The sequence below is a fragment of the Stegodyphus dumicola genome, chromosome 7 (genome assembly GCF_044657685.1).
Source record: "Stegodyphus dumicola isolate Sdum_Otavi_A_Nest chromosome 7, ASM4465768v1".
NCBI classification, from domain to species: Eukaryota; Metazoa; Arthropoda; class Arachnida; order Araneae; family Eresidae; genus Stegodyphus; species Stegodyphus dumicola.
In genome coordinates, this window is record NC_140774.1 from 78,726,779 (window position 1) to 78,754,166 (window position 27,388).

The following is a 27,388-nucleotide window of genomic DNA, read 5'->3' on the forward strand; positions in this document are numbered from 1 at the left end:
TACTTCGTGAGATTTATCGAGCCAGGTTTTAGGAGCTATTTACCATGTGAATTGTGTGTTATTTAAGTCTACGTTTTGCTGACTACGTTTACAGTCACGAGCACCGAAAGAAAATTTGTGTTAAATTTGTTCTGCACTTCAAGAATTTTGAAATAAATTTTAGCTCTTCTATGCTATTATTTCACTGAGTTTAGCATTTTGAGATTGTAAGAGAAGTTGTTATGAAAATTCACTCTTCAAGCCCAAAGGTAAGACTAGTGAAGTTAGGTTTGTAATTTTTTCAAAAGGACAAGTGAATTTAACTTTAAAGTACATAATAAAGTGAGTAAATAGTTAACAGTGCAGTTGTTAAGTACATTTAAAACGAAACAATGTACTCAGTTTTAATTTAAAACAGATAATATGTAACAATAAATGATTAAAATGATAATATAAAATTAATTTAAAAAAACATTAAAAACTTTAAATTTGTGAAACTGCAATAGATTTCAAACTGGAAGAAAAACATGCCGTGTAAGATTTAAAATTAGGCAAAAAAAGCACTTATTCTGTCATAGCTTTTAGATAAAACTTTATCTATTTTGAGGGCATTGATAGACAAGATCCGCTTTTTCAACAGTAAAAAAAGTTTTTGCTCCTAAAAAAGAATGATTTTTTGCTCCTAAAGAAAACTAAACTGTGCCTAATGCTCTCAAAATGTACATAGTTTTATTAAAAATCTAGGCCCAACTAAGGATGTTTTTTGCTTAAATACAATGAGCTTTGTTTAATGTTTTAATATTGAAAGTGAAAAGAAATTATAAAATTTTTAATTGATTTTTGAAAAATGCATACCAACAAAATTTCATGCAAGTAATTTTCAAATTTTTCCTTTAAATAAAACAAACAGCCACTTATATAATTTAATAAAACCATTATATTACCTTAGTAAGGTTATTTATAGATTCATGACAAAATATGTACGAATTATCTGTTTAAGTCAGGGGTACCTTCGTGAAAAACGTTAGAAATCTTATGTCCCAGGATCTATAGTCTGTTACTTAAAACTAGACTTCTCAAGGCCATCGACAGCTCTCTAAATTTAAGATCGTAACGCGTATCATCATCTCTGCACAATACGTTTTCCTCCATCTCATTTGAGAACGTAGTTCAAATTCAAAACAGCCTTCATTCGCTTGCTTTTCATGAACCGAAACATGCAATCGGAAATGAAGAGGAGGAAAAAAATAGACGACTCAAATTATCAGTTGTCATGGCTGATGCAAGTCCGGCAACTGGAAACAGCCTTGAAGTTCTCATCGCAAAGCTGGCGACTACAGCAACGGTTTCAATTTAGCTTCAGCCTTCATTTAAATGTATTTCAGCGAGATAAATTTTAATTGATATCACTATAAATCAACCATAAAAAGTGATTTCAAATGATACCAAAAAATCTACCGTATTTTTACTCAGGTTTACAATAGGTTCTATCGATTTCGAGGACGATCAGACATAACGCTCTTCTCTTCAAGGGGAAAAATAATTCAAAATGGGAGCAGTAACAACTGTAATACCAAGAAAAATGGGCGGAACAAAGCAAGCACGAACGTAGCATCTTGTATCGAGGAATCCTTGCTTTTAAGCCATTGATAATCGTATAAAAAAATCGGTCGTCTCTCCTACTATTTTGCAAAAAGTTGCCTGCTTCTGAAAAAGGGAGACTTATATCTGATCACCCTTTTCGAAATCTATAACCTATGCCAAATTAAAGCTGCTTTTTTAATAATTCTAAATTTTACACTGACCAATTTTTCTTCTGCATTATTATATGATATAATCTCCCTAATGAACCGAAGAACTCTAACACATTTTGTGCCAGTTACAAAATAAATTGTTTTAGACATCAAAGCTTATTCACCAAAACCAAAAATCCTCTCTGCTGTATCTTTCGTCGTTGCCATGAATGTCGAAGGAGCCTCGAAACGTTTTTTTATCGCTGAGATGTTCGTAAATTTATTTCTTTAGTTTGGGTTAAAGTATTTTAATATGCCAAAGCCCATTAGGATGCCTTCATGGAGGACTTTTAGTCTCGCATTAATGTTACACATGGGAAAACCAAGATAACCAACCATTCAGACATTCCGTTCGTCTGAGCTCAAACTCAGGTTGAACTACCAGTATTCAGCGCTCGTAACCACTTTGCCACTGGTGGGACTCTTTTACATAGGTAGTTAATGAGTAAAATTCACTCTGCATCTGGTTTAGTTATTTTTAGTACATTAACTTATGTACCAAAAAGTTATTTCTTTTGTAGTAAACTAGTAAATTTAAAATAAAATGCTGCTTAAAATAAGAGAATAAATCATATTTTAAAAAGTATGGTAATAACAATAATTTTGATTAGGTACTACTGAAGTTCCGAATTGATTAAAAATATGCATACAACAGTGAAGAATGTTTCCATAAATTTCATTATTTAGACAATGCAACAGCCTAAGGTAAAATAAAATCCTTTTTTCTATGACAAGGTTCTGAAAAGGGCTAGAAAGCAAACATTAATTAATTCTTAATTAAAAATTCCGATATATTTAATAAAGCACTGGTCTTGTTTTGTTCCCAAATTCCTTAAGCAGTCGAGATCTTTAAGACAAAACACCGAAGGAAAACTAAAAAATGTCCTTTTGTCTGCTCTTATTATTTGAGGTTGAAACTTATGCTGAGGTAATATGTTACAAGGTGGAGTAATTGTTTATCATGCAAATTCTACAACAAGAGTAAGTGTTCTGTTGTTTAGGTAACTAAGCAGAAACAATAGTCATTTTCATAACCGAAAGCTTTTATAAGAATACATTTCATATCTGAATATTTTTATTTTAAAAATCTGCTGATAAAGCTATTGAAAAGAGCTGTAAAAATTAATAATATATTTTATTGAAATATCGTTTTCCAATACCACAGTACACAGTGATTCTTAATTTTAAAAATTATAAAATTTTCGAATATCAAATGATTTTGTACCAGATATATATATATATATATATTGTTTCATAAGAATAAATTGAATTTAATTTAAAAAAATTTAAATACATTTTTAATTAAATATTCTTTGCGCCATTGCTGCAAGGAATTTAAACAAATTTAAATTCTTAACAAATACGTATAAAAGCAAAAAAGCAAATTTAAATTCTAAAAAAAGAAAAGAGCCAAAATAATTTTTAAAAAAAATGTTCAAACATGTAAAAGATTTAATCCTCGAACTAATCTACAATATCATTTAAATTCAGAAGCATAAGCAAATCAAGTGCAAAATCTATCCATGAAAATAAATCTACTAATTTAATAAATTAAAATTAAATTAAACAATTTTTTAAAAAATGCATATGTGAATGACCGTTGAGTAGGCAGGAGACAGACTTATCAAGGGGAAGTTGCCTCCAAACCTAACTCTCCTATCATTCAATTCGTGTTTCGTCATTCATGCAGGCAAGGGTAAAAGTCAAAACCAAAAGTAATTCCAATAAAGTGGTAGTACCCTTAGAAATTAACATTTAAGTATTAACATTTAAGAATTAAAGTTCAAAAAGGAAAATACTAATGAAGTCTTTTGAGAAACAAGCAAGTAAAGTCAAGAATTAAACTTTTTCTTAAAAAGTTGAATTTTTTAAAAAAGTAATTTTTTATAAAATAATAAAATCTAGAAACCATTGTATTTTAGAAACCCTTGTCTACAGAAACTTCCCCTACACGAATATGCATATCAATAAAAAGAAACTATAAAAGAATTATACATAATCCATATAAACCAATAAGAAACAAAAAGAACTAATTCACAATTTTTAAAAAACAAATATATATTTAAAAATATAATTTCATATTTAGAAAATACTTAGATACTATATAAAAAAATACCTAAAGCAAGTAAATAGTAAGTTTTAATTCTAACTTATCTACTATATGAGTGTTGGGGTCTGCAAAAGTGCTGTGAAAGAGAAGTAAGTGTGTTCTTCAAATTATATAGATGGCGCTTATGTAGGTAAAGTTGAGTGTCAATGCTAACTTTGTTATAGTAAAAAGTTTTTGTGTAAACATTAATATTAAAAATTAAATTAAATTAAATTAAAAATCCTAAAGGTAGTAATATCAATTATTTAGGGAGTTAAGTAACTAAGCCAATCAAGAGATGTAAGTTTGCTTGAAGGAAATTAAAGTGAAGTGGTATGTGAAGAAAATGTAAACTGTTTGTAATTTGAAATGTGTGTTCTGTTGAAAAATTGTGAAAATTGTTAAAAAAATTAAGTGAAAGATTTTTTGTGTGAAAATTGCAAAAATTAAAGTAATTAAGAAAAACTGAAATGTTTTAATAATAAAGTTTTAAAGTAAAATGTCCCAAAATTTTTTTGAAATGAAGTCCTTAAAAACCTCTAAAAATTCCCAGAAATTTCTCAAAAATTCCTTTAGGAAGTTAAATAAAACTTAAATTTGATGAAAGAAAATATTAAAAGTTTAATGAACTTGATTTCAATTGGATATCAAAACTTAACTAAATACTGGCTAAAGTATGGAAAATTAGAAGAAGAAGATTCACTTGATTTGCTTATGCTTCTGAATTTAAATGATATTGTAGATTAGTTCGAGAATTAAATCTTTTACATGTTTGCACATTTTTTTAAAAATTATTTTGGCTTTTTTTCTTTTTTTAGAATTTAAATTTGCTTTTTTACTTTTATACGTATTTGTTAAGAATTTAAATTTGTTTAAATATATATATATATATATATATATATATATATATATATATATATATATATATACGAAATAGTCGTTATATAGCATTAAAAAGCAAAGTTTAAAAGGATTAAAGTTTTAAGAGATGCATTTCTGTCTTTCATATCGCTGTGTTGTACACAATTACAGGTTGATTTAGTTCAAAAGATAAGGTTTAAAAGATAGAAGCTTGGAGATACTAGTGATTGTCAAACCTTTTCGCCCATGCATCCCTTTCACCATTGCTAGAAGATCATTCTCCACACTTCCTCCTATCCAAAACGTGAAAAATACATACATAAATTTATTTAAATTTATTTAAATTTAGATTATTTTAATAATATTAGATTATTGAATAATTATGTAATTAGATTATTTTAATAATTGTTTAATAAATTAAACAGCAAAAACAAAGAAAATGTTAATAAATAACAAAATTTGAATAAAAGTTGTGATTTGACGTTATAAATTAAAATTAAATACTTAACAGATAAATAAAAGGCTGACCATATTCCCTCCTGAAGCTATGAATTTCCCCCTCCGGTTGAGAACCTCTGGTATATACTTTGTTTCCACACTGGAGATTTTCCTTAACACGAGAGGATAATAACGTCATGATAGCGTAATGTAACGTATTGGTCGAGAGTTTCGGGAAAGATTTCATTAAGAACACTTTCATAATCAAAACAGAAACTTACTACTATATTCTTCACATTCCAGTCTCAAATTCAAAAGTGGTTCGGGTTAAAAGTACATTTAGCGTTAAAAAAAATCCCTTTGTGGGTTTTAAACAATTTTCAAGGTTACGGTCAAATACGGAACTAGTTAAAAAATTGCAAATAACACATATTATCTTGCTATAGAACTTTATCATAATCATTAGATTTTTAGTTTTGATGCAAATGAACCTTTGATACAAACCTAGTCTCACATTTCATGTACATGCAAATTAGAATGAGAAAATTTATAATTGAAGCTCATATTACATAATTTTAGAAACGGCTTTTTTCTCATAGTAAAGATATCTATTTCAAGACATTAGAAAAAAGTATATTGCTGTTAAATGATTCATTGTATTCCAAAAAGAGTGTAAATTTATCATAAAGAAGAAAAATAAGAGTGCTTTACTGCACATAATATCAAATTAGCAACATGTTCAGTGCTTCCGTTTTAATCTCCGTTGTGGTTCTGGAGTTTGAATGCCATCTGAATGGAATGGAAGTGTTAAAATTTACAATTTAAAAATTATACTTTATGACTTAGATAAAGATGAATAATATAAAATAAATTATTCTATAATAAGTTGCATAACATATGTCATTAGAAAGATCTCTTATTAATTACAGTAATGCTGCAGATGTTCCCAATATTATTTTAGATGTATTACCAATAAAATGCATTTGCATCAGTTAAGTACAAAAAGTACAAAATAGGACTACAGGACTGATTCACATCATGAGATATAGAATTACAGGTAGTAGGAGTGAAATAATGCCACTAGATAGAAAAATTTTCAAACTGATAAACAATGCAGAACTGCACCAGTCAAATTCATTTTATTGCTTCAAAATACTGGCCCTTTTGAACTCTTCGGAAGTACTTCTATATATGAGCCATTTTCCTTAGAATGTCCTCTACGAAAGCTTCTCTTAAGCAGTTAAATTTTTTTTGAGATCATGAGGAAAGGTAAGTTCGAAAGTAAAAATGCTGACTGCAGTAACACTTCCTTAATCTGACCATCCACCATTTTAACAATTTTACCTTCTGTTGACGTAGTTGCTTTAGAATTTAGCTATAGATGGTTTCAGCACTGACATAATACAGGGTGATCAGCGAATAAGCCCTGATTTCAAAATTAAATATCTCTACAACAAAGATCGATAGAATTATGCGGTAAACTGTACGTTTATTAGCAAAACTGCAAAAATGGTGTACAAAAGTTTAGAAAATTTAGTTACGAAAATCGTTAACAGATGGCGCTCTAATCGGAATGACCTATCAATAGCCTTCAAAAATGTGCTTTTAATTCGAAAGTGATCGGTACGATTGTTAAAAGGCTAGCGTAGAAAGTAAAATAATGTATTCCATTGAACAACGTGTTTCTTTGGTTTCGGAATTTCACCGATTATAACACAGTCCTACGGCAACACGTCGCAGTTTTCAAAACCGATTAAATGTTCCAGTTGGACCCGATGCGAAAACCATTTGCATGCACTTGGCGAAATTTGAACGGACTGGCTGCGTGACTGATGATCGAAAGGGAAATGTTGGGCCTAAGCAAACTGTAGTCACTCTTGAAAATGCAGCCAAAGTTTCTGGAATTATTCAGCAAAATCCTAGGAATAGCATCCGACGGATGGCATCAGAAACAGGTTTGAAGTACACGAGCAAGCAAAAAATATTAAAAAATAGCCTAAGGCTGTTTCCATACAAAATCCAAAGTCATCAGGCCATACCCATGAAAGCTGTGCAACAAAGGGTTGACTTTGCAAATCAGATTCTAACAATGCTCGACAATGACAGATTTGATGTGAGCTGCATCTGGTTCACAGATGCGGCACATTATCATTTGAATGGAATCGTTAATAAACAAAACTAGAGATTTTGGGATATCGAAAATCCTCATTTGTATGAAGAGAAAGCACTGCATTCGCCTAAGTTACTGCATGGGCTGCGGTATGTGCCAGAGGCATTATCGGACCATTTTTCGTACGCGAAACGATAACTACTGAACGTTACGTTACAATTTTGGAACAATTTGTCAGCACTCAACTAGTGTTGGAGGATCGACAGGTATCGACTGGTTCATGCAAGATGGGGCTCGACCACATTTCGCTTTTTTCATGAATACTTTGGAAATAGAGTAATTGCGTTATATTATCCGCAATTTACTGACACAAGAATAGCTTGACCTCCATATTCTCCCGATCTGAGTCCTTGTGACTTCTTTCTGTGGGGCGCATTGAAAGACACTGTCTATCGAAACGATCCCGCTACTCTAGATGAACTTGAATCGTTGATTGGTGTGTGATTCCATTTCCGTTGAGACATTGCAAGATGTGATGTCAAATTTCATTGTTTGTTTACGCCACCTCATTGTTTCGAACGGTGAACATTTTGAAAAAATTTTATTTTGATTGCAAAGGCTGCTTCAATTTATTGTTTTTTTAACTCCTTTCATAGAAAGAGTTTTCAGCGCAGAGCGCCATCTATTAACGATTTTCTAACTAAATTTTCTAAACTTTTATACACCATTTTTACAGTTTTGCTAATGAACGTACAGTTTACCGCATAATTCTATCTATCTTTGTTGTAGAGATATTTAATTTTGAAATCAGGGCTTATTCGCTGATCACCCTGTATATATTCTGAGAAATATTATTAGTTTTACAAATGGTCATTAGAAGAAGGGGCCGTCATGAGAAATTTGAGTACATAGTGGTTTACTAATCAACTTATATTATCTAAAAAATACGACAGTTTTTAAAAAATGAGGTTTAGAATTTTATACTAAATTGTTTTGCATTTTCATGCTGTAAAAATTATTTTTCAAATAACTAGATTATGATACCGGATGCATTATTAAAATACCTAGGCATAAATCTGGAATAGAAATTTATTTACCGTTTGCAGTTTTTAAAGCATATGGATCTATCATGACTTAGTTGATGAAACCGTTTAAAGCTAGATTTTCCTAGTCGCTTATCGTAAAGTCTGAGAGGGTTTGGCGGAAACTTTCGAGTTTAAATGTACCTTTTAAAACTTTGCTTGGTTTGGTACTATCAAATCTATGAAATAAGTAGTTTTCTCAACAAAAATTTTCATCATTTAAATATAGAAACATATATCCGGTCATCTAGTTTTAAAATTAACCAAATTCAACCTATAAACGACTAACTATCAATAATCTATTAAACGGGTAACTATCAATAACCAACTAAATTCAACATATTTCGGCTAAATGTGTGCATTTCAGGATAAAAAGGAGAAGTCTGAGTGGGATTTAGGGGAAGAAGCAAATGAGAAGTAAACCTAAATATTTGCTTTAAAATAACTAAACTAAATTATCCCACCAAGAATAACAAGAATTCTGAAATCTGATTTGATCTTTGATAAAAAAAAGTTTTTGATGTGTTTGTATTAAAAATATTGATTGATTCACCCTAAACTGAGGAATCACTTTGTTATTGATTCCATTCTGTTTTCGTAATTTAAACGTTTTTGTGATCCCATAATTTCATTTACGTCTTTGAACATTAAATTTTAATGAATAGTTTTTTTAAGTTTTAAAATAAGATGATAAAAGCATAAACTTACATAAATCCAAAAAGTACTAAAAACAAATTTAAGTTAATAACTTCGATCTCTAAAAGGTTTTAGTACATAAATCAACAAGCATGTGTTAATGTTTATAAGATCTAAGCCACTTATTCCGTATTAATGACTTTTAATTTAAATACCCATAAAGGTTAGATATTAAGTAATTAGAAGCACAAAACTTCAAAACAAAAATACAGTAGAAAAGGTTAGCTGTTATAACTCGGCTTGGAGAACGGCTTTTTACTGCATTAATGATGTAATTTATACTTCTGTATATAGGTAGCAATAACTATTCTACATATTTCAAACATTTAAGCAATATTACCCAATACATCTAGTTTTAGAACTGAAATTTAGGAAGATAAAGGATCAACTGAATATTCAAAGATAAAATTATTTTAATACCAACTTTGATACATTATTCCATGGACTATTAATTTCTTCTGTTTTCAAGCGGTTTTCAATCATTTAGCAATTTTTATTGTCGGCTCAGATTTCTTTTTTCTTTTTCTTATCTTTATTTCACTAGATGAAATATGCCTCTTATATCTATCATATTTGTAATATATCCAAAGCAAATAACGTGATAGTTTAAAAATACTTTTTGAGAACATTAGTTCTGCAACTCTTTTTTATGTAATTTGAGAAAGCTTCATTTCCTGTGACTGAAGATAATTGTTTGTAATTTCTTCAAACAATAGCAATAACTCTTAGGAATACCTTTACATATTTCAAGAATAAAAGCAAACTCTGTATATCAGTTGTGAGTGCTAGTTTATAAGAAAAGTCCGACGGAACTCCAGTAAGGACTTGAATACACATTGGTGGCTCGTCTAAATTGAGGCTGAGAATCGATTGCTCCTAAGTAATGGATGATAACTAGGTTTTTAATTACTGGCGAAGAAAATCCAGGCGTAAATTTTTCATTACCTCCGATTCACAACCAAGAGGAAAAGTTGCGTAATTTATTGCATTGTTCCCGACGGTGTAAGAAGAACAAGTGAGCCTCTAGGTTCATTAGACTTGATTTGCAGAGGAGCTCTTCTCTTATTACTCGCCTCCTTCTGCTGGCAGCTCCAACTAAGAAGCGAGAGGCAACTCTCAAGGAAAAAGCGGATAAGATATAATGATGTGTCATGCAAGGGTAATGGGGGTGGAATAGAAATTTAAATAGTTACAAGCAATTTGAGTGGCATGATTTGCATATAACCTTTCTTCGCTTGAAGAAAAATCCCTAAATTGAGTAAAGGGAAGTTTGTTTTGTTTGGAAGGATGTTGAAAAGTCAAAAGTTAAATGGATAGTTTTATAATTCGGTGAGTGTATACGTTGTAGGGATTTTATTTTTGGACGTCATATGGCTGGCTAGCTGGCTGAAAATTAGCTTTTTTCTACAGCACTGTATGGAATTGAAGCGGAAGCTGTATAGAAACGGCAAATAAATGTTTAAGGTCATGCATTCCACGTTTACATATTTAGCAGCTCTTCAAAATCGGCAAGCATTTTCCAGTAACATTTTACAAAACAGGTTTTCATTTCACATGATATGTCTGTCCGTTTATAGTACGAGTTCTTTCAACTTGATCTGAGTGTTTCATCTCTTCTATCTACTTTTTTTTTTGCGGACTTAACATTCAGGTTCATATTTACTTTAGTTTTGCTGAATAAATTCTTTTTCATCTTGGCTGTTCTTTTTCGCTTTCCACATTGCCTTCCTTTAATGAGCTTGTTTTATTTTATTAAAAAAAATTCCGTCTGCAATGGTTTTCTAAGTCTAATCGCATTGCATTTTATCAGCATTAATTATCTGTTATCCTGTAACTTTTATATGTTTATATTAATTAGGCATACACCTATTGTAGCAATTCTCACAACACAAAGCAATTTCTCTTGATAAATACAGAGTGCCCAGTTCAAGTGTCTCTCGTTTCCATTGCACAAATTAGTTCCTCTTTTGTTTTACCGATTTCTACAAGTACCTCGAGGCTTAAATACTGAGTAAAGGAATATTTCCGTTTCGGAATACAATAGAACTTTACAGCAGGATTCCCTCCTTTCTTGGTATGAAGACCTGTCCTCGACCTAGAAAGACTATCATAATATCTGAAAGTTAGAACGCGCTCCTGCTTTCACCACCATCACACGTATTTCAACATTTTAATCTTGGTTTATTGTCTCTACTTTGATATGATATTGTTGCGTTCCACAGGTTCGTGAATTTGTATTAATTGGTGAAAACACTTTGTAGGGATTTATATTTGTTTTGAATAACCAGTTAAATTTATGCTTTATTTCGTATAAGCGTTTTCCTTCCCCTAATTATCAATGCCAGAATATTTAAATCTGGTATCGCGCGTGACGGAATGCAAATTCTACCATTAGAAGTAAAGGTTTAAATACTGAGTTCTAGAAGGGAGAGTAAGAGAGAGTGGGCAAGCACTATACCTTTGTAGCGTGAGCTTCTGATTCTGTATTTATTGCAGGTTAAAGGGGCGTAGTTGCTATTACTTTGCTGCTACTAGACTTAGACGCGGTTTTAGGTAACAAAATTATCTGAGCCCTGGGGAAAATTCTACTGCTTTATTAATATCTTGAATTTTTAAGTTTATTTCTCGTTAGTTGAGTTACCGCACGAGCAAGGCGCAATTTGTTAGCGTCAAGTCGACGCACAATTAATTTTAAAATCGAATAAAGGGTTCTTTTAAACCTTCTCCTGTCTGGTTCCTGCACTTACTTCATATATCACACGGAAAGCTTAAAAGCTAGATATTACCACTTGATGAAGAATCAAAACGCAATTTATTCTCCACTATTACACAGGGCAGTTCCAAAGAATGTTTACAATCGTCTAACGATAAACAAACTGAAACAATTAGCAACACAGCCTTCGCTGAAGGCAACTTTACGGCAAAGCACAGCTTCAAACTTGGTCGCTACTCTCAAGTTAATCTCTAAATTCAAGTCACTACTTTCGCCTAGGGCAAGCAGGGTATAGATAGCCTTGAAAAACCGCTGAAAGTGTATTCTACAATGTTCTCGCTCCGTCTATGACATATCGACAATTCTGCCTCCAAATATCGCCAAATGGGCGATTTACCGACAAATCTGGTAATCCTGCCTTTACCCGCCAATTTATGGCAATCTTAGGCTCACCGTTTAGCTGTCTCACCACAATTCGCAACACTGCCCCCTCCGAAGGACTGCGCGTCTCAGGCAGTACAACCCATGAGCAGGAGATAAATTCAGTATAAACAGATAAAACAATTAAAAAGGTGATAAAACAAACAAATAAGATAAATAAAGATAAAAGTAAAAACATTTTACACTATTTAGAACTAACTGTGTAGAAGTTATGTACATAAATTATATAGCAAAATTAATTTCTAAGAATTATAGGCACCTCTAAGAAGGAGAATCACTATGTACTATGGCCAAAGTATGGGGATAATCTGTATTAATGGACGACCTTAGGTTTAGAATTGGGGGCTTACGGATCCGAATCACGGCGTCGTTCATTCTATTGAGTGCTGTATAGGAACCCTCCCAGTGTAAACGCAGTTTGGGAGAAATACCCTTATGACGACTCGGATTCTACAGACACACCTTGTCGCTTACCTGTAACTGATCTTCAGTGGCTCTTGCGTCATATCTATTCTGTCCATCGAGATGTTGATCCTCTCGCGGGCAAACCTGTGTACCGTTTCCAACCAGGCCTGAAAGTCATGCAAGTAGTCTTCAAGCGAGGAATATGTATCCACAGGGCGGCTGAAGTGCAGGTCACTCGGCAGACGGAAATCAGGACCGAAGAGAATCTGAATGGAGAATAGCCGATGTTCTCTTGGACGGCACTACGGTAGGCAAGCAGGAACAGGGGCAGCTTGCGATCGCATTCTATTTGGTTCTTGGAAATCATGAGCAAGAGGTGGTTCAGCATTGTAGGGTAAACCTTTCCATCATGCATCAGACTATGGATGTAACGGTGTAGTCTATGTTTTCTTGATTTCCAGCAGGTTGCAGAGTCCCTTGAACATCGCCGAATGAAGTTTCTGCTTTAGAATGAATCTGGAGGGGCGTCTGTAAGATTCAAAAAACTGATAGAAACGTCAAGTATGCGAATTTCGCCAAATGTGGACTTTGGCGCAGAAGCGCCAGTGAAGGAACTTCGCCAAAATCGGCATTTGACAAAGGAAAGGTGTAGAGGTGTGTGCGGGTTTTGAATCGCCATATTCTGCTGATGTTTTTTCTATGTAAAGTTTACTTATTATATTTGTATTTGTGTGTGTAAAATAAAATCACGTTATCGTGAAGCTGGTGTCTTCATTTCGGATGATCAATCGATCATTTATCACGAATTATCCAGCTTTTCTAGGTAATGGAATATGCAGTTTTAAAACCATAAGTAGAATTTCAGAAGGGTTCTTCAAAAGTGTCAAAGTGTTGCGATTTCAAGTAAAAAGTGTTCTTGAGTTATGATCAATCTTTTTGAGGAAAATAAAAGGTAAACTTTACTACATCCTATACCTTGACACCTAGTTCTGTAACAGAACTTCAACTATCGTGATAGCTTGTTAGTCTGGAATTCGGTCCGCTTCAGGACACTTCGTAAAATAATCCATGAAAACGAGGATGTATTTGATGCCATCTCTGGTCCGCGGCAAAAGCCCAAGTTTGTCGACGGCAAATTAGCTCGAAAGGTGCTTCTACGTCGTATCGATGCAGCCTTCCCTGGCTACATCCTCTCGGTCATTCCTTGGCTGCGCCAGCATCGCAAGATCGGCAACATTTCTCAACATTTTTCGGCGAGAATCAACATAATTGATTCTCGCCGAACTTCGGAAGAAACGCTCTCGAACCTTGTTTAGTGTCTTCATAGCCGAAATGCCCTCCTGTTGGACTGTCGTTTCCATCGTCGCTTGCCCATAGTAGATAGATATTACACTCCATTTCGGAAGTGGAGTGGGTCCCAGAGAGCCCAGTAACTTTAAGGTGTAAGACTGGAGATGCAAATGTCCTGTCATTAGGTATTGCATTCGATGATTCCTTCAGCTCTATTATTGGCTTAATGTCAGGATTTGCTAACTGATTTTTTCATCACTCCACGGATCGGGGTCAGCCGATGTTGAAGCTGCAACTTATCGTGAGATCGGGTTAAGCAACTTGTATTTCTCTTCGACTTGGAACAACGTCAGCAGCTTTCTGAGCAGGCTCTTCCAGACAGGGCTTCGGCATTTCCATGTGATGATCCCTTCCTATGGCAGATATTTACGGCCTCAGAGACAGAATGCAGTTCGTTATTTTTGAAGTCTATGGAAAAATTATATTTCCTTAGAAAGTCCAATCCGAGTATGCTATGTGATGGCAGGCTGCACTTCCAAACATAATGGTAACATTTAACTTACAATTAATTTTGATTTTCAATTCTGACACACTGTGTAACGCAGGGTGGCGTCCAGGGAAGGGGCTCCTATGTGCACATATTAAGGTGGAGGACTATGTTATTCAAAATCTGATGGCTCTAGGTACCGCCGTTTTTTGACAATGCTGAAAATTTATATACATTCGTGCAAAATCTTTGTTATTTAATTTCTTAATAAATATAATACAGGGTAAATATTAGGTGGTAACATTTTGAAAAGCGATTCAGACTTTTAGAGTGATTGAACGCAAAATGCCGTTTCGAGAATAATAGCTGTTCTGGTCTAACGCTTCTCTGGGCTAATAAAGCATCAAAACCACAGAAGCCGTAGAAGGGAATATTTCCATGCTATGGGAATTTGCAAATTTCCAGCGCTAAAAGAATTAGAAATGTTTAAGAGAAAATTGATGTTACTTTTTAACATGACTTACAAATCAAAAATTAAAGAGTAAGCAATCAAATAAGTAATGACTTTATTTTACTTTGAAAGGTATTTTCCTCGCCTTCTTAGCATGTCTTCTTGGTGTAATGGTCCGCACACTCTGCGGGTGTTCGAGAGGTCCGAGGTTTGAGTGCCGGCTTGGGCATTGCTCATTTTTCACGTCTCTCGACATCAAAAATCCTAATTTCTCTATAACTTTTATTGCTTGGAACAGATGTTTCAGGCCTTACTATGCTTATAAATATAGATGACATGCTTATAAATATACTCACTATGCTTATAAATATAGATGACATGCTTATAAATATACTCACTATGCTTATAAATATAGATATTTATTTAAATAAAGTTTCAATTATAAACATTTTGTAAAGAGGATAACAAGATAAAATCTAGTTTACGTATTTATACTTGCGACTTAGGGCTTGTTTTTTGTGTTGTGTCTCATTTTCAGATGCTCAGTCTTCCGAAAATGTTCTTGAAGCAATTTGACAACAATTTTTCAGTATTTCTGTGATGATTTCTTTCTTATCACCAAGCAATTCTGGCAAGTATTCTTATATTATTTTAGCTTTATTGAATCTTATAAGAATGACAATATTCTAGACTGAACGCAGGGATCCAATCTATTCACATACTCCCTATCAGCACTAAAACCTTTCCTTGCGTTAAAAATAGAGCTTGTTTCTATACAATTTAAAAATTTTTATCTGTGGCGCTTCAAATTCTGTCTATTATCTCAATATTTTGGAATAAAAGAATTTCTCTTTCCCTTCCTTTCTGATACCTGTATTTTTTTCTGCTCTTCCGTCATTATTTGAAGCAAACAAATAAGATAAAAAAAGTGTACAAACAGGATACAAACCGCCTTCTTTTGAAACAGGTGCTATCTTTTTGGTTTACTGTAAATTAATTAAACTACATAAAAAAGCAACCAATTAGAGAATGGAAAAAGGAAACTGTTTTGAACCATTAGTAATAGACAGAAAAATGTAAAAAGAGAGAAAAAATAAAAACTAAGGCAAACACAAAATTCTTCGAATACTTTGTTTCCAGTGCGTGGTATTTATTTTTTTCTTCTGGAGAAACCGAGAAAATTTGTGTTGTACAAAAATCGATTAATCTTTAAGAAATAACTGGTTGTATCTCTCTGTCAAAGATGACAGATTATACTAGACACTGAATGTTTTTTAAATGTATACATCACGGTAGAAATAGTGATGTGTTTCGAAACAGAAAAACTATTGGACCGAAGGTTTCCAGCTTTGCCTGTATTTTTGTTAGTGCTTACATTTTAAATACATATTTTCCTTCCTTGAGTTTAAACTTGTTTCTATTTCTGAAAAATTGGGATTTAAGAATGGAAGAGAAATTTCTGTTTTTATGTAATATCTTATTTCTTTGCTGAAAATATTGTAAACATAGAAACAAAAATATTTATTTTTAAGTTTACTTTTTCTTTCTTTATGTGCATCACTCAACGTAAGTATGTTTGCGAAATTTGAAGGAATTCGTATAGTCTAAAGATTTTATTTCTATTCTACCCCTATTCTCTGTTTAAATTTAGTTTAAATTTGATTTCAAACAGTCGTCAAACGTTACCCTGCTTAAAGCTTTGTTGACAATGAACGAATTCCTTTAGTTTATTAATTGAAAATCAAGATGATTTTAAGAACAGAGAGTAATCGAAGCAAAAGGTGTGCGATGTTCAGTGTCGTAAAGTAATATCTGGTATGTTGTACAAATGTGTTGATCATTGAACCAGAAAAGCACGGAGTATCTAATTCCTTAAGTTTAAAATTACTTGGAAAATCCTGACTGTCCTGAGAAGGAAAGTCTTAAACCAGCTACAAATTATCCTCTTAATTTTCAGTTCGAACGCCAGACGTAGAGACCAAAGGAATTTATGAAGTGAAGAATACGTGAAATTAAAATGAACAATCGATAAGAATCGAATACGGGTTTATTCAGCAGGTCAGGCGAGTGTGTTAATCGTTGCTGCACAAGAACAGAAGGAAGTATTTATTTATTTCCTATATCTAGACTTCGTTACATCTGGAGGTGATTGAAAACAAGCTGAAAACCCACCAAAAAGCCATTCTTAGATAGATTGTAAATTATTATTTGATTTTTTTAGTTTTGAACACCACATGTAAGTATTAAGAGCAATTTAAGGAGCAAGGAATGCTTGAAAATAAACAATGCTCAGCCCTGAATCTAGCATAAGATTCTCGATATGCCATACCTATGCACTAATCGTTGCACCACAACAGGGCATGAGACGAAAGTCTTAATTCTTGGCAGTATACTATGTGGACATCGATACAGGCGCTACGTATTTACTAATCAAGTGTGATACAAATTTTGTATATGTTTTTAAATATGGATACAAATTTTTCAATACTGTGCTTCTTTCCTAAGCGCAACAAATGAAGCATTGGCTGTCATTTCAAATTTTATTCTACAGCGAATGCATAGGCACTTTTGCCTATATTGCTAATGAAGAGAATAATGAAATACTAGGAAAGGAGATCAGTCTCCTTCTTTACATTATTGAAAACAATGTACCACTGTTAAGGCAGTTTCGCTTTAAGTGTACAGATTGTACTGTTTAATCTGAAAAACTTTCTTTACTCTCATGTTCTAGAATTTCTAAATGAGAATTTCAGAAACTCATTCTCAGGAAAAGTAAGACTTTTGTTTACATGACAGAATTTTCTTTTGAATAACATTGGCACGATTTTCTATTCGCTTGAATAACGAATTTTTTTAAAATCAGAAGTAAGGGATATCTATTAAAATTAATTTATAAAACTTACAATAAAGCACTTTTCAAATCGAAAACGTATGTCTGTAGTTTGGAAAAAATAATTTAGATTAAGAAAAAAACATTCATTTTTAAAAAACTGTATATAGCTTTTATTACAGTGAATGAGATAAAAATGTGTTCTGCAGTTCTCTAAAATCACGAATAATAAAGTTTTTAGAATAACCGTTATTTAAAAAATCACAAGAAAGCACATAGCATAGAGCCGTCCGTAGTCACCGCATAATTGGCTTTTAAATTTATTTCCTGACTTAAATGTTTTAGTCAATAACAACGGTCAATATTTGTTTCTATGTCAATCAGTGAACGCGCCCACACTAAACATTTTATTTCGCCTATTTTCCTAAAATAATATTTGTAATGAACGAAATTGAGGCTACACAATAAAAAAATTCTAAAAGGTCTCAGATTTTAACGGTCTCCCGAAAACTTTTGTTAAGATTATTTATGCTCTCGCTAAGCTCGCAGTCTACCAATCTGCTGTTATATTCACAGCTACTAACCCATTTTTTTCTCTTTCTAGCTTTTTCATTAAGCATCAGTTTCTTCGCAATTACGCCATGTACAATTCAACAGCAAAATGCAAAAATTTAAAAGCAGCATAGCAGTATACGTGTAAATTTCCCGCTGCAGTGTTGATTGCATACATATATAGTGTGTGTATGTTTTCTCAGTTTAGCATGTTAATGTTCAGTTTTCTTACTAAAGTAATGTAATGTAATATACGAATGTGCTAGAACCCTCCTCGCCGACAATAACTGGCCTCATGGTTAACGCAGTGCACCCAACAGAGATTAAAACAAAAATACTATTATAAACCTCTGGCTGATCATCCCGCGATTTCCACAGGCAACTCAAATGTAGCAAAATTTGCTCATCCCGCAGTGTCTTTCTTCCTTTATTGAGGAGCGCATCCCGTTTTTTCCCCGTTTAACCATTGAAATAAATTATATACAGTATTAGATGTTTAGTTTACGTTTTGGCCAACAGATATCGTTATTGTCCACTAAATTGCGGCATTTGAAGGCACGTGGTATTAGCGCTCAAACTTCATTTTTTGCCGCTTTTTTCTTACAGAAATGGCTGCTAGAAAACTTTCAGTTATTATTTTGATTATTTTATTAAATTATTTAATTATTGATTAGATTAATAATTAGATTGATTATTAATTAGATTTATTGAATTTGGTGCAAAGACTGTGAAGTTTGAACTCTATCGTACTAAATGCATTTTTAAGATATTTTTCCCTCAGTGATTTATATTTTCTTAAATTTTATACATTTTACTTTTTAATATTATGCAATTAATAGAAATTAACTGTAATTCTACTGAAATTTATTTTTAAAAGATTTTTTTTTTGTGTGATAACATATGAAATCGGCTTTTCTGGCAACTTAGTTTCTTATAATAAAAATCTATATAAAATATATTTTCTAGAAAGAAAAAGTCATTTTTCAATTCTCCTATATATATAGATTTAAAATATTAAAAAAATTTTTTTTAATTTTAAAAAATTAAAAAAGCAATTTTGGAAGTGAATTTGGTCCACAAATTGAGCCGTCAGAGGGTTAAAAACATTGAATCAAAATTCCGAATATATTGCCATTTATAAAGTTCAACAAATCCTTTGCAAATCTAAACTCTTTCCTGCGGCAACAGATTTCCTTTATGTTATGATGTATTTCTCTAACATGTCGCAATAACACGCAGTCTTCGATGAAATGTCGTGCATTACAAAAAGTCATCCTCGGAACGGCATTTTAAAAATTATATTTAGCATTGGTGAGCACTTATTCAGTTTCTTAAATGGCTCTTAACCTTCAGCATTACAAAAATTACGAAAACTATTATTTTGCAAATTATACCTTTTCCGGTACGCCGGGAAGCGCCCGTGTCCAGTAATTATTTGATTACAATCAAAATCCCATATCATTCTCATATTCTTAGAAACTTCAAAATTCAATAAATAATGTTTCTTTTTTCCAGAAATTTTCCATTTTTCTTTCCAGCCATCATAACAGAAATCCTAAATTTTACCAATAACAATCCTTTTGGGTACCTGAATAATAAACGCATCTCCCGCATGACCCATAGCAGCCTGTTTCGCCAGCATGTCGGCCCACTCGTTAGCTATAACACCAATAGGGGCTTTCACTCAGTTCATTCTCACTTTATGTATTTTCTTAACATTTACAAGGAGATCTTTTATATATGAGACACGATATTAGTGTTATGAGCATCTGTATCTCTTTGACTTTACAGAACCTTTTATTATCTTTTTATTATTAACGTTTTGGGTGTTCATTTTAATCATTAAATACAACGGTCTCACCGCTTACGCCACATAAAATTCGATTCAAGAGTAAAATCACAAAATATTTAAAAGCAGCATATCTTTAGAATTTCGATAGACAGTCTCGCGCGCTGAAAATAAATTTTCGAGTATAGTGTTGCCATTGCTCGCTTTGAAAACAATGAGTTTGCTAATCAAAAAATTTATAAAGCTTTAGAAAATAGGAAATATGTAATAAAACAAATTCGAAATTAAAAATCAGGTTTCCAGTTACGGTAGCAACAACTTGAAAAGGGATACTCCATTTATAATGATTGAACGCAAAATGCCGTTTCGGGACTAACGCCCCTTTTGTGTTAAAAATTAATTCTGAAAGGGAAGCTTTTTTTTCCATTAAACAGATTCATATATAAAACTAACAGTAGTTGGAAAGTTGGAAGACAAATATGGATTAGCATCTAAAATATATGTCTTATATTTACCTGTACAGGGGATGCATTTCCGAAAACAATTTTAAACTATCGATTTATAGGACTAAGATATATTATTTTACTTTACACCCTATCCAAAAGAATAACCCTGGAAACAGCCAACTGCTTTAAAAAATCCAAAATCTTTTCCTCATAAAATGTTCTACAAGATTTTCATGCACAGCTGTTTTCAGAGACAAATCTTAGTTTTATGATTTCCAGGAATAACTAGAGATATACAGCAGGATTTCTTTTTTAAGACCTTAAATCGTGACAGGACTCGAACAGAGGGGGAAATAATAAAAATTCCCTGCTCCTCTCTAGTATTCCCGATGAACGACGACGCAGGGAAAAGTCCGTAATGCAATCAGGAGAAGCCATCCCCTCTGGCCCCTTGAGAAGTCTTGTGCGTGGTTGCAGAATCCTTCTTTTTTCCACCCCGAAGCATAGTCTTCCAGAAGTGTTTCTGCAACTTCACGCCTGGACATGTTCTGGGAGCAACTACACCGTGACTGGGCTCAGGGTTGCCAAGAGCAGAGAGGTGTTTTCTTTTCATCGAAAAGTGTTTTATAGGAGGAAGATAGCTTCAGCCCAGAATATCATTCGAGGTACACCAGCCAGCCCAAACACAGCAATGCTTCGCTCGTTTTATACTTTTTCCTTTTACGTTTTAGACATAAGAATGTACAATGATAAAAGGGAATTGTTGGAAGTAATCTATAAAAAGGAGACACTGGATTATTTAAATGTACTCTAAATAAGTCGGTATGATTCGGGAGGACTAATAAGCATGATCATTGTATTTGTAGCACGAAAAATGGCTACTGCATAAACGCTATAATAATAGCCTTACATATAAAATACTTGTGTTTTGATTATTAATTTCTTTTTAGTGTTTATTTTTAAATTATATTTTTATGAAGAGTTTGGGAACTTAAATTTTAAGAGTACAGTTGCTTCTTTAAGTATATCGATTTGAGTTGCATAATTTTAATTGTTCACTGACGTTTTTCAAAAAATGTATAATAAATTACTTAGAATTTAGAAACTAAATTACTTAGAGATTTAAAAAAAGAAAACCTAGTACAGAAATTGCGTAATCTCCAAATATTAAAAAAGTAAAATTGTTATTGGTCTCATGTGTGCATAACATGCATGCAGATTCGAATATTTTTTCATTGTCATAAAATAAACACAGATCTTTTATAAAATACTTAAATTTACTAACATATTAGCATGCAACTGTAGGCAGATTTCACGTGACGCAAATAGTAATGAGTGAAATATAAATAAATGCAGACTGATAAGCAAAAACAAAACACACACACACACAAAAAAAAAAAAAAAAAAAAAAAAAAAAAAAAAAAAAAAAAAACTGACGCAAGTAATGAAATGAGCTCAGGCGTTCTGAATAGTTGCTTAAAACTTGTGATCTGGCAATTGTTACCTTTGTTTAAAAAATTCGTCAACTCGGTAAACTGAGTCACTGGAACGCAGAGCAGTTCTTGGCAATTATCGATCATTCATCATGTTATGTATTTAATGGAAGTATAAATAATACAGTAAGCTCTGGGAATACCACAAAAATTCGTTTATGAATTACCTCTAATTATGCTGACACTGCTTTCAAGAAATGCAAAGGAGCTATGCCGACTGGAGAAAATTTTGGCTTTTTTGTCATGTAGTGTATAATAACATCTCATTTTGGGGGCCTGGTGTTAATAATATCTAAGACATGTTTTATGATGTATCTAAGACATATTTAAAATGTTTTATGATATATAGATAATTAGAAAATTAGGTACACACGAAGAAATAATTCATCTTGTAAACAAACCATTTAAACTTGCAGCATAGATGAATACAGACCACTATTATAAATGTATTTTCTCTTTCTTAGGAACTTTTCTCCTAAAAGTTGTTTTTCTCTGCGTCATTAAAAACTAATTATACAGCATGTAATACGCACAAATGCACATATTTTGCGTTAATTTAATGTTTATGTGATGGCTAACATTTGGTCAAGTGCAAATCCCGTTTTTTGAACCTGAAGTACTAAGTACCTGAGGTGCTAAGGTACCTAAGTACCTGAAGTGCGCAATGTATGAAATTAAAATTCATCTGTATTTAATTTAATATTATAAATGGGCTTCTAGCATAACCATTGTCACGATCTAAGTTTTGTTGTAAGAAGATTAAAATTATAATAAACTAGAAAATCTAATCAATAACTGAAATGCGCAATATTCGCCTTTTTTTACTTGTGCACTCATTTTTCACACACTGAATAAATATTTAGTTACCAGATTTTCTTAGGTTATTGTCCAATAGCCAACAAGCACTTCTATTATTAAAAGTGACTTTTATTTATCTATAAATAGAAAAATATTTTAGCCATTTCATCATTTGTAATGCAGCCATTATTACTAATGTCCTTTTTAGAAGGTGCTCACAATTATCAATTCTATTCACTTTGACTACGGGCTCTCTTTTATCCTTCGAATCACCTATAACTCTTGAAATTTAACGCTTATGGATAATTTTTCTAAATTTTTATCATTTTGTTATTAGAATAGGAAGTTGTAGTTAAAAAAAATATTACTTTCATTTTTGTGTTACACTTTGTGAGGCTCAGATCTCATACAACATATCCTTGCTAAGTAAAATAGTATCAATTTGAACAGAAGTAAGTGAAATCAAGCAGAGATACATCAGTTTCACTTCTTTCTTCGCTCTTTTTCTGTCTGAAGAAGACTAAGAATCAAAAGCAACTCACTCGCCTTTTTAAGTAAATCTAAGGCAAAAATTTAATATTGACAAAGAAATCATTTAAAATTCTGAAAACATATTTAGCTTTGTAATAAAAAAGTGAGGATTTGCTTCTTTTAATCCAGTTGATTTAAACTATGCAAACAGAAAAATCATTCGTTTTTAACCCTACTACGGCGCTGTTTGCATTACATTACTTTATGGATGGCTTGCAACTTTTATGCTTCCCTTTCTTTGTACGCCTCCTTATTTTTAAAATTACTTATTTTTGTGTTGCGTTATACTTCCCTCTTTCTTACGATATCTTTCTTGCTGTTTCCTCACAGCCTCTAGTGTGGCTTCATTATAATCTAAACTTTTTACTACTATTCCTTTATTTTTAATGGAAGAAACTTGAAGAAAAAAATAACTACATGTAACAAAAGCATTATAATTGGGAAATGCAAATAATACATATTATTATATTATAAACAATTCAATTTATAAAGTGTAAATCATCTGAGGTGTTACTAATACACTAACGACCCAATTAAAATTTGTCTTTATAGTTAATCCATCTTGAATTAAATTTTTCTGTTTTTCAGTTTACGTTACCTTACATCACATTTTGTTAGTGTTGAACGGCATACTAAATCTTTTTCTCTATAAGCTCATCCCATTCCACGCTGCGTGAGATTTATAATCAGGTTTTCAGATAATATTTATTAGTTACATGAGCATTACAAGGGCTTATAAAGAACACTAACTACATATAATATATATTGTAAGAATTATATAATCTACAAATTTCCCGAATTAAAGGTAGTTTAAAAATTAAAATAAGGACATAAATTATATAGAACTGTTTTTACGTTGCACTGTTTTTTAATTTCGTTTAGTTAAACAGTGCTTGATTTTAATTTTAAAGATAAAGCTATATCGAATAGCAACATAGCAAGTCACATGAATGATAAATTAACAGAATTATACCAATAGCAGTATTCATCACTTCGCAAAACTCATAAATTAGCTGGTAGACTAATGTAACTAAATAAAATAAGGGGGAAGAAACAGGCTATGTATGCATGTTCCTGAAGAATCCATGTGAGCGGAAGAAGTTAAATCCATGGTACTTCTTGATTTAGTAAGACATTTTAAAGGACCCAGAACGCACACTAAATACACATACGGCACGCAAAATACAAAATGTAAGAAACTAATATAAAACTACTCACGTCTTAAATCTTGTTTTGAATTTTCATTCTTGATGCCGAATCTATGAAAGCCCTCCCAATAACTCTAAATATATTAAAACTATATTTTACTCTGATTTATTGCTAAGCTTATTATTTAATTTTTGTCAGTTCCTACATTATCTTGTATATCTACATTTGAATACGAATATTTTTTTTAATTCAAAAGATCGTTAGCTAGAATGGGCTAGTACTCTCAAAACGGAATTCGGCGGCGTTATCACTTAATATGTCTGAATGGCTTTTCAAATTGTTTCCACGTAAAATTATCGCACTCTGTTACTTAAAACAAAATTAACTAATGAAGAGTGTGCATGAATGTATATATGTTTTTCGCACTGTGAAAAAACGACGGTATTTAGGATCATTCATTTTTGAATAATGTCATCCTCCACCCGAACCGCATTTTGAATTCCGAATTTTACATTTCACATTTTTTAAAACTTTAATAAATTTTTAACAAAGTCAGCAATTTGAAAGCTAGCAGTGGCGACAATGTACAAATAAAACCATTGTTATCTCTAGTGCGCGAGGCAATATATCGGGAATTCTAAAGATATTCTGTTTTCAAATATTTTGTGATTTTGCTATTCAACTGAATTTTATGCGGTGTAAGTGGGAAGAATATGACATTTAATTCATAAATTTAACACAGAAAAAGTTAACAAAGAGAAAACAGAAAACGTTTTGCAAGCCGTCTGACTAAGAAAAACTATATATTGACATAATGAAAAAATATAAAGATGTGGCCAACACTTAACTCTTCGTCGGGAATTCTAAACACATGCTGCTTTTAAAATTTTTATAATTCAGCTGTTGAATTGTATTTGGTGTACGGGCAAAGAAAATCATGCTCAATAATAAAGCATAAAAGCCAAAAGGAAATGGTGTGGTGTGTATTTAATTATGGCAAAGCACACTAGGGCTATCTGCCTAAGGTTAGGGATGCCTTCGTGGATGACTTTCTGAGGGAAACTGGCTCGTATACACGTTACACATGGGGAAAACCACGAAACCACCCATGCAGCCAGCCCGTTCGCGGAATGCGAACCTCGGACCGAACTACCAGTGTTCACCGACTTTACCGCTCGGCCGCTGGTGGGCGCCCAAAATGAAATGAGTTAGCAGTAGTGAGTGCAAAAGCAGAATGGTAGACTGCGAGCTCAGCAAGAGCGTAGAAAAGCGTTAAAAAATCCTGTTGGGCGATCGTTAAAATTTGAGCACTTTTAGATTTCAAATCATTTTTTCAGATTTCAGCTTTTTCAAAATATAAGCAAAATATTCAAAATTATAAAGTGTATAATAAAATAATTTCTGGTTGTCGCATTTCTGAATAAACAAAGTCCTACTTTGCTAAAAATATAACATACCTGTCCAAAATTACGTGCTTTGTAGAAGTTAGCAAAAGAAAAGTGAAAAAAATCAAATATTGCGGTACGGAAAAGAAATTTCAGATTGTATCCTTTTAGAACGCATCAATCATTATAGATGTAATTTTAAAATCTTTTTATTTAGATGATACTAGGAAAGTAACTTTTTTCGTAAACTTGTGGCATTAAGAAATCAGACATTTATTATCCGCCTGCTCTAGCATGAGTTACCGCAACCTGAAACAAATCTGTAGTTGATTTAGCCCTGATAAACAGCCAGCTAGAATTTGCCATTCGACGTTTTGCGAGATTTATATCGTTCAGTTAGAAGTGCAACTGGTTAACAGAATGAGCGTGGTCTGTTATTCCTGTTGCACGTAGCTCAGCAAGATGTGTTTAATCAAATCTTCATCTTTTAAATAACAACCGTCGTTCTCTAAAAGACGAAGTGCATAATGTGTAGCGACTTATCTTCATATTTTAATATAATTTCGATAGTGAATTTAATGCCAAAATAATAGTTTCTTGCCTTAGCTTTATAACATTATTTACTTATAACTAGAAAATTCTGGTCTTTGTTACTGCAGGAAATTTACGAATCAGCACCACTGAAAACAATTTTTAAAGTATGTTTTTGGAAAAGTTTAAATGAAAAATAGATTTTGTATATAAAATATCATCTGGTTAAAACGCATAAAAATATACCATATAGCCGCTATATTATGATGATAAATGGTGACGCTAGCAATGGCAATATTAAAGTGTAACTTCAGAATAAATTTTATATCATTGGCTGAATTAACGTTCTTTAAAAGCATGCAAGAAGAGAAAGTAAAAATGTTCTGAAAGCCTCTTCTCAAAGCATTGCAGTTAAGAATATATTCAAACCACGAAAAAAGAACTTCTGCATTTGAATGCAGATTTAGCCAAAAGTGATGCCTGGCCAAATTTTTTTTCCTTTCCGGTAGAGCACGCTTGTGTATTATTCATACATCCGGTGTTGAAGGCATGAAAGTGCAAGCGAATTTCCTCACTCGGAAAAAAATTTTGGAGTTTTCCATTTCAGTGTGATATTTTGGATTAAAACTCGATTTGAAGGCGTTTGACGTGTTCAAAAGTTGATGTTTACGTTCTTTCTTGGGAGAAATAAGTAAAAGAAAATAAAATATACTCAGCTTCGAGTTCGCTGGTAGCTAAAAATATATAAAATAATGTAAATTTCAACTCCACCTATCTCTTTGAAGAATATATTCGATTTTGAATTCGTTTGCAAGCACGAATGATGTTATTAGACTAGAAAACAACATTTGTAAAAGTGTAAAACGATATGTGTTATGAATTATTCACGTCTTGTGCAACTACTAGTGAAATGAAAATAAAGTTCTGAGAAGCTAGTTCTCGCGTTACAGCTGTTTCAGGTTTTTTTACTGATGTTTTGTTAGTTCTCAACATATGCCTCTTTCACGGCCAAATAACGTTTTGCAGAAAAAGCTAAAAAGAAATGTTTA

General features: G+C 32.3%; 1 long non-coding RNA gene across 1 annotated transcript in view; it reads right to left on the reverse strand.

The window, feature by feature from the left end:
* LOC146996240 (uncharacterized) overlaps positions 1-27,388 on the reverse strand; it is a 506,022-nt gene that overhangs the window by 415,769 nt on the left and 62,865 nt on the right. The gene's annotated exons all lie outside the window — the stretch shown is intronic.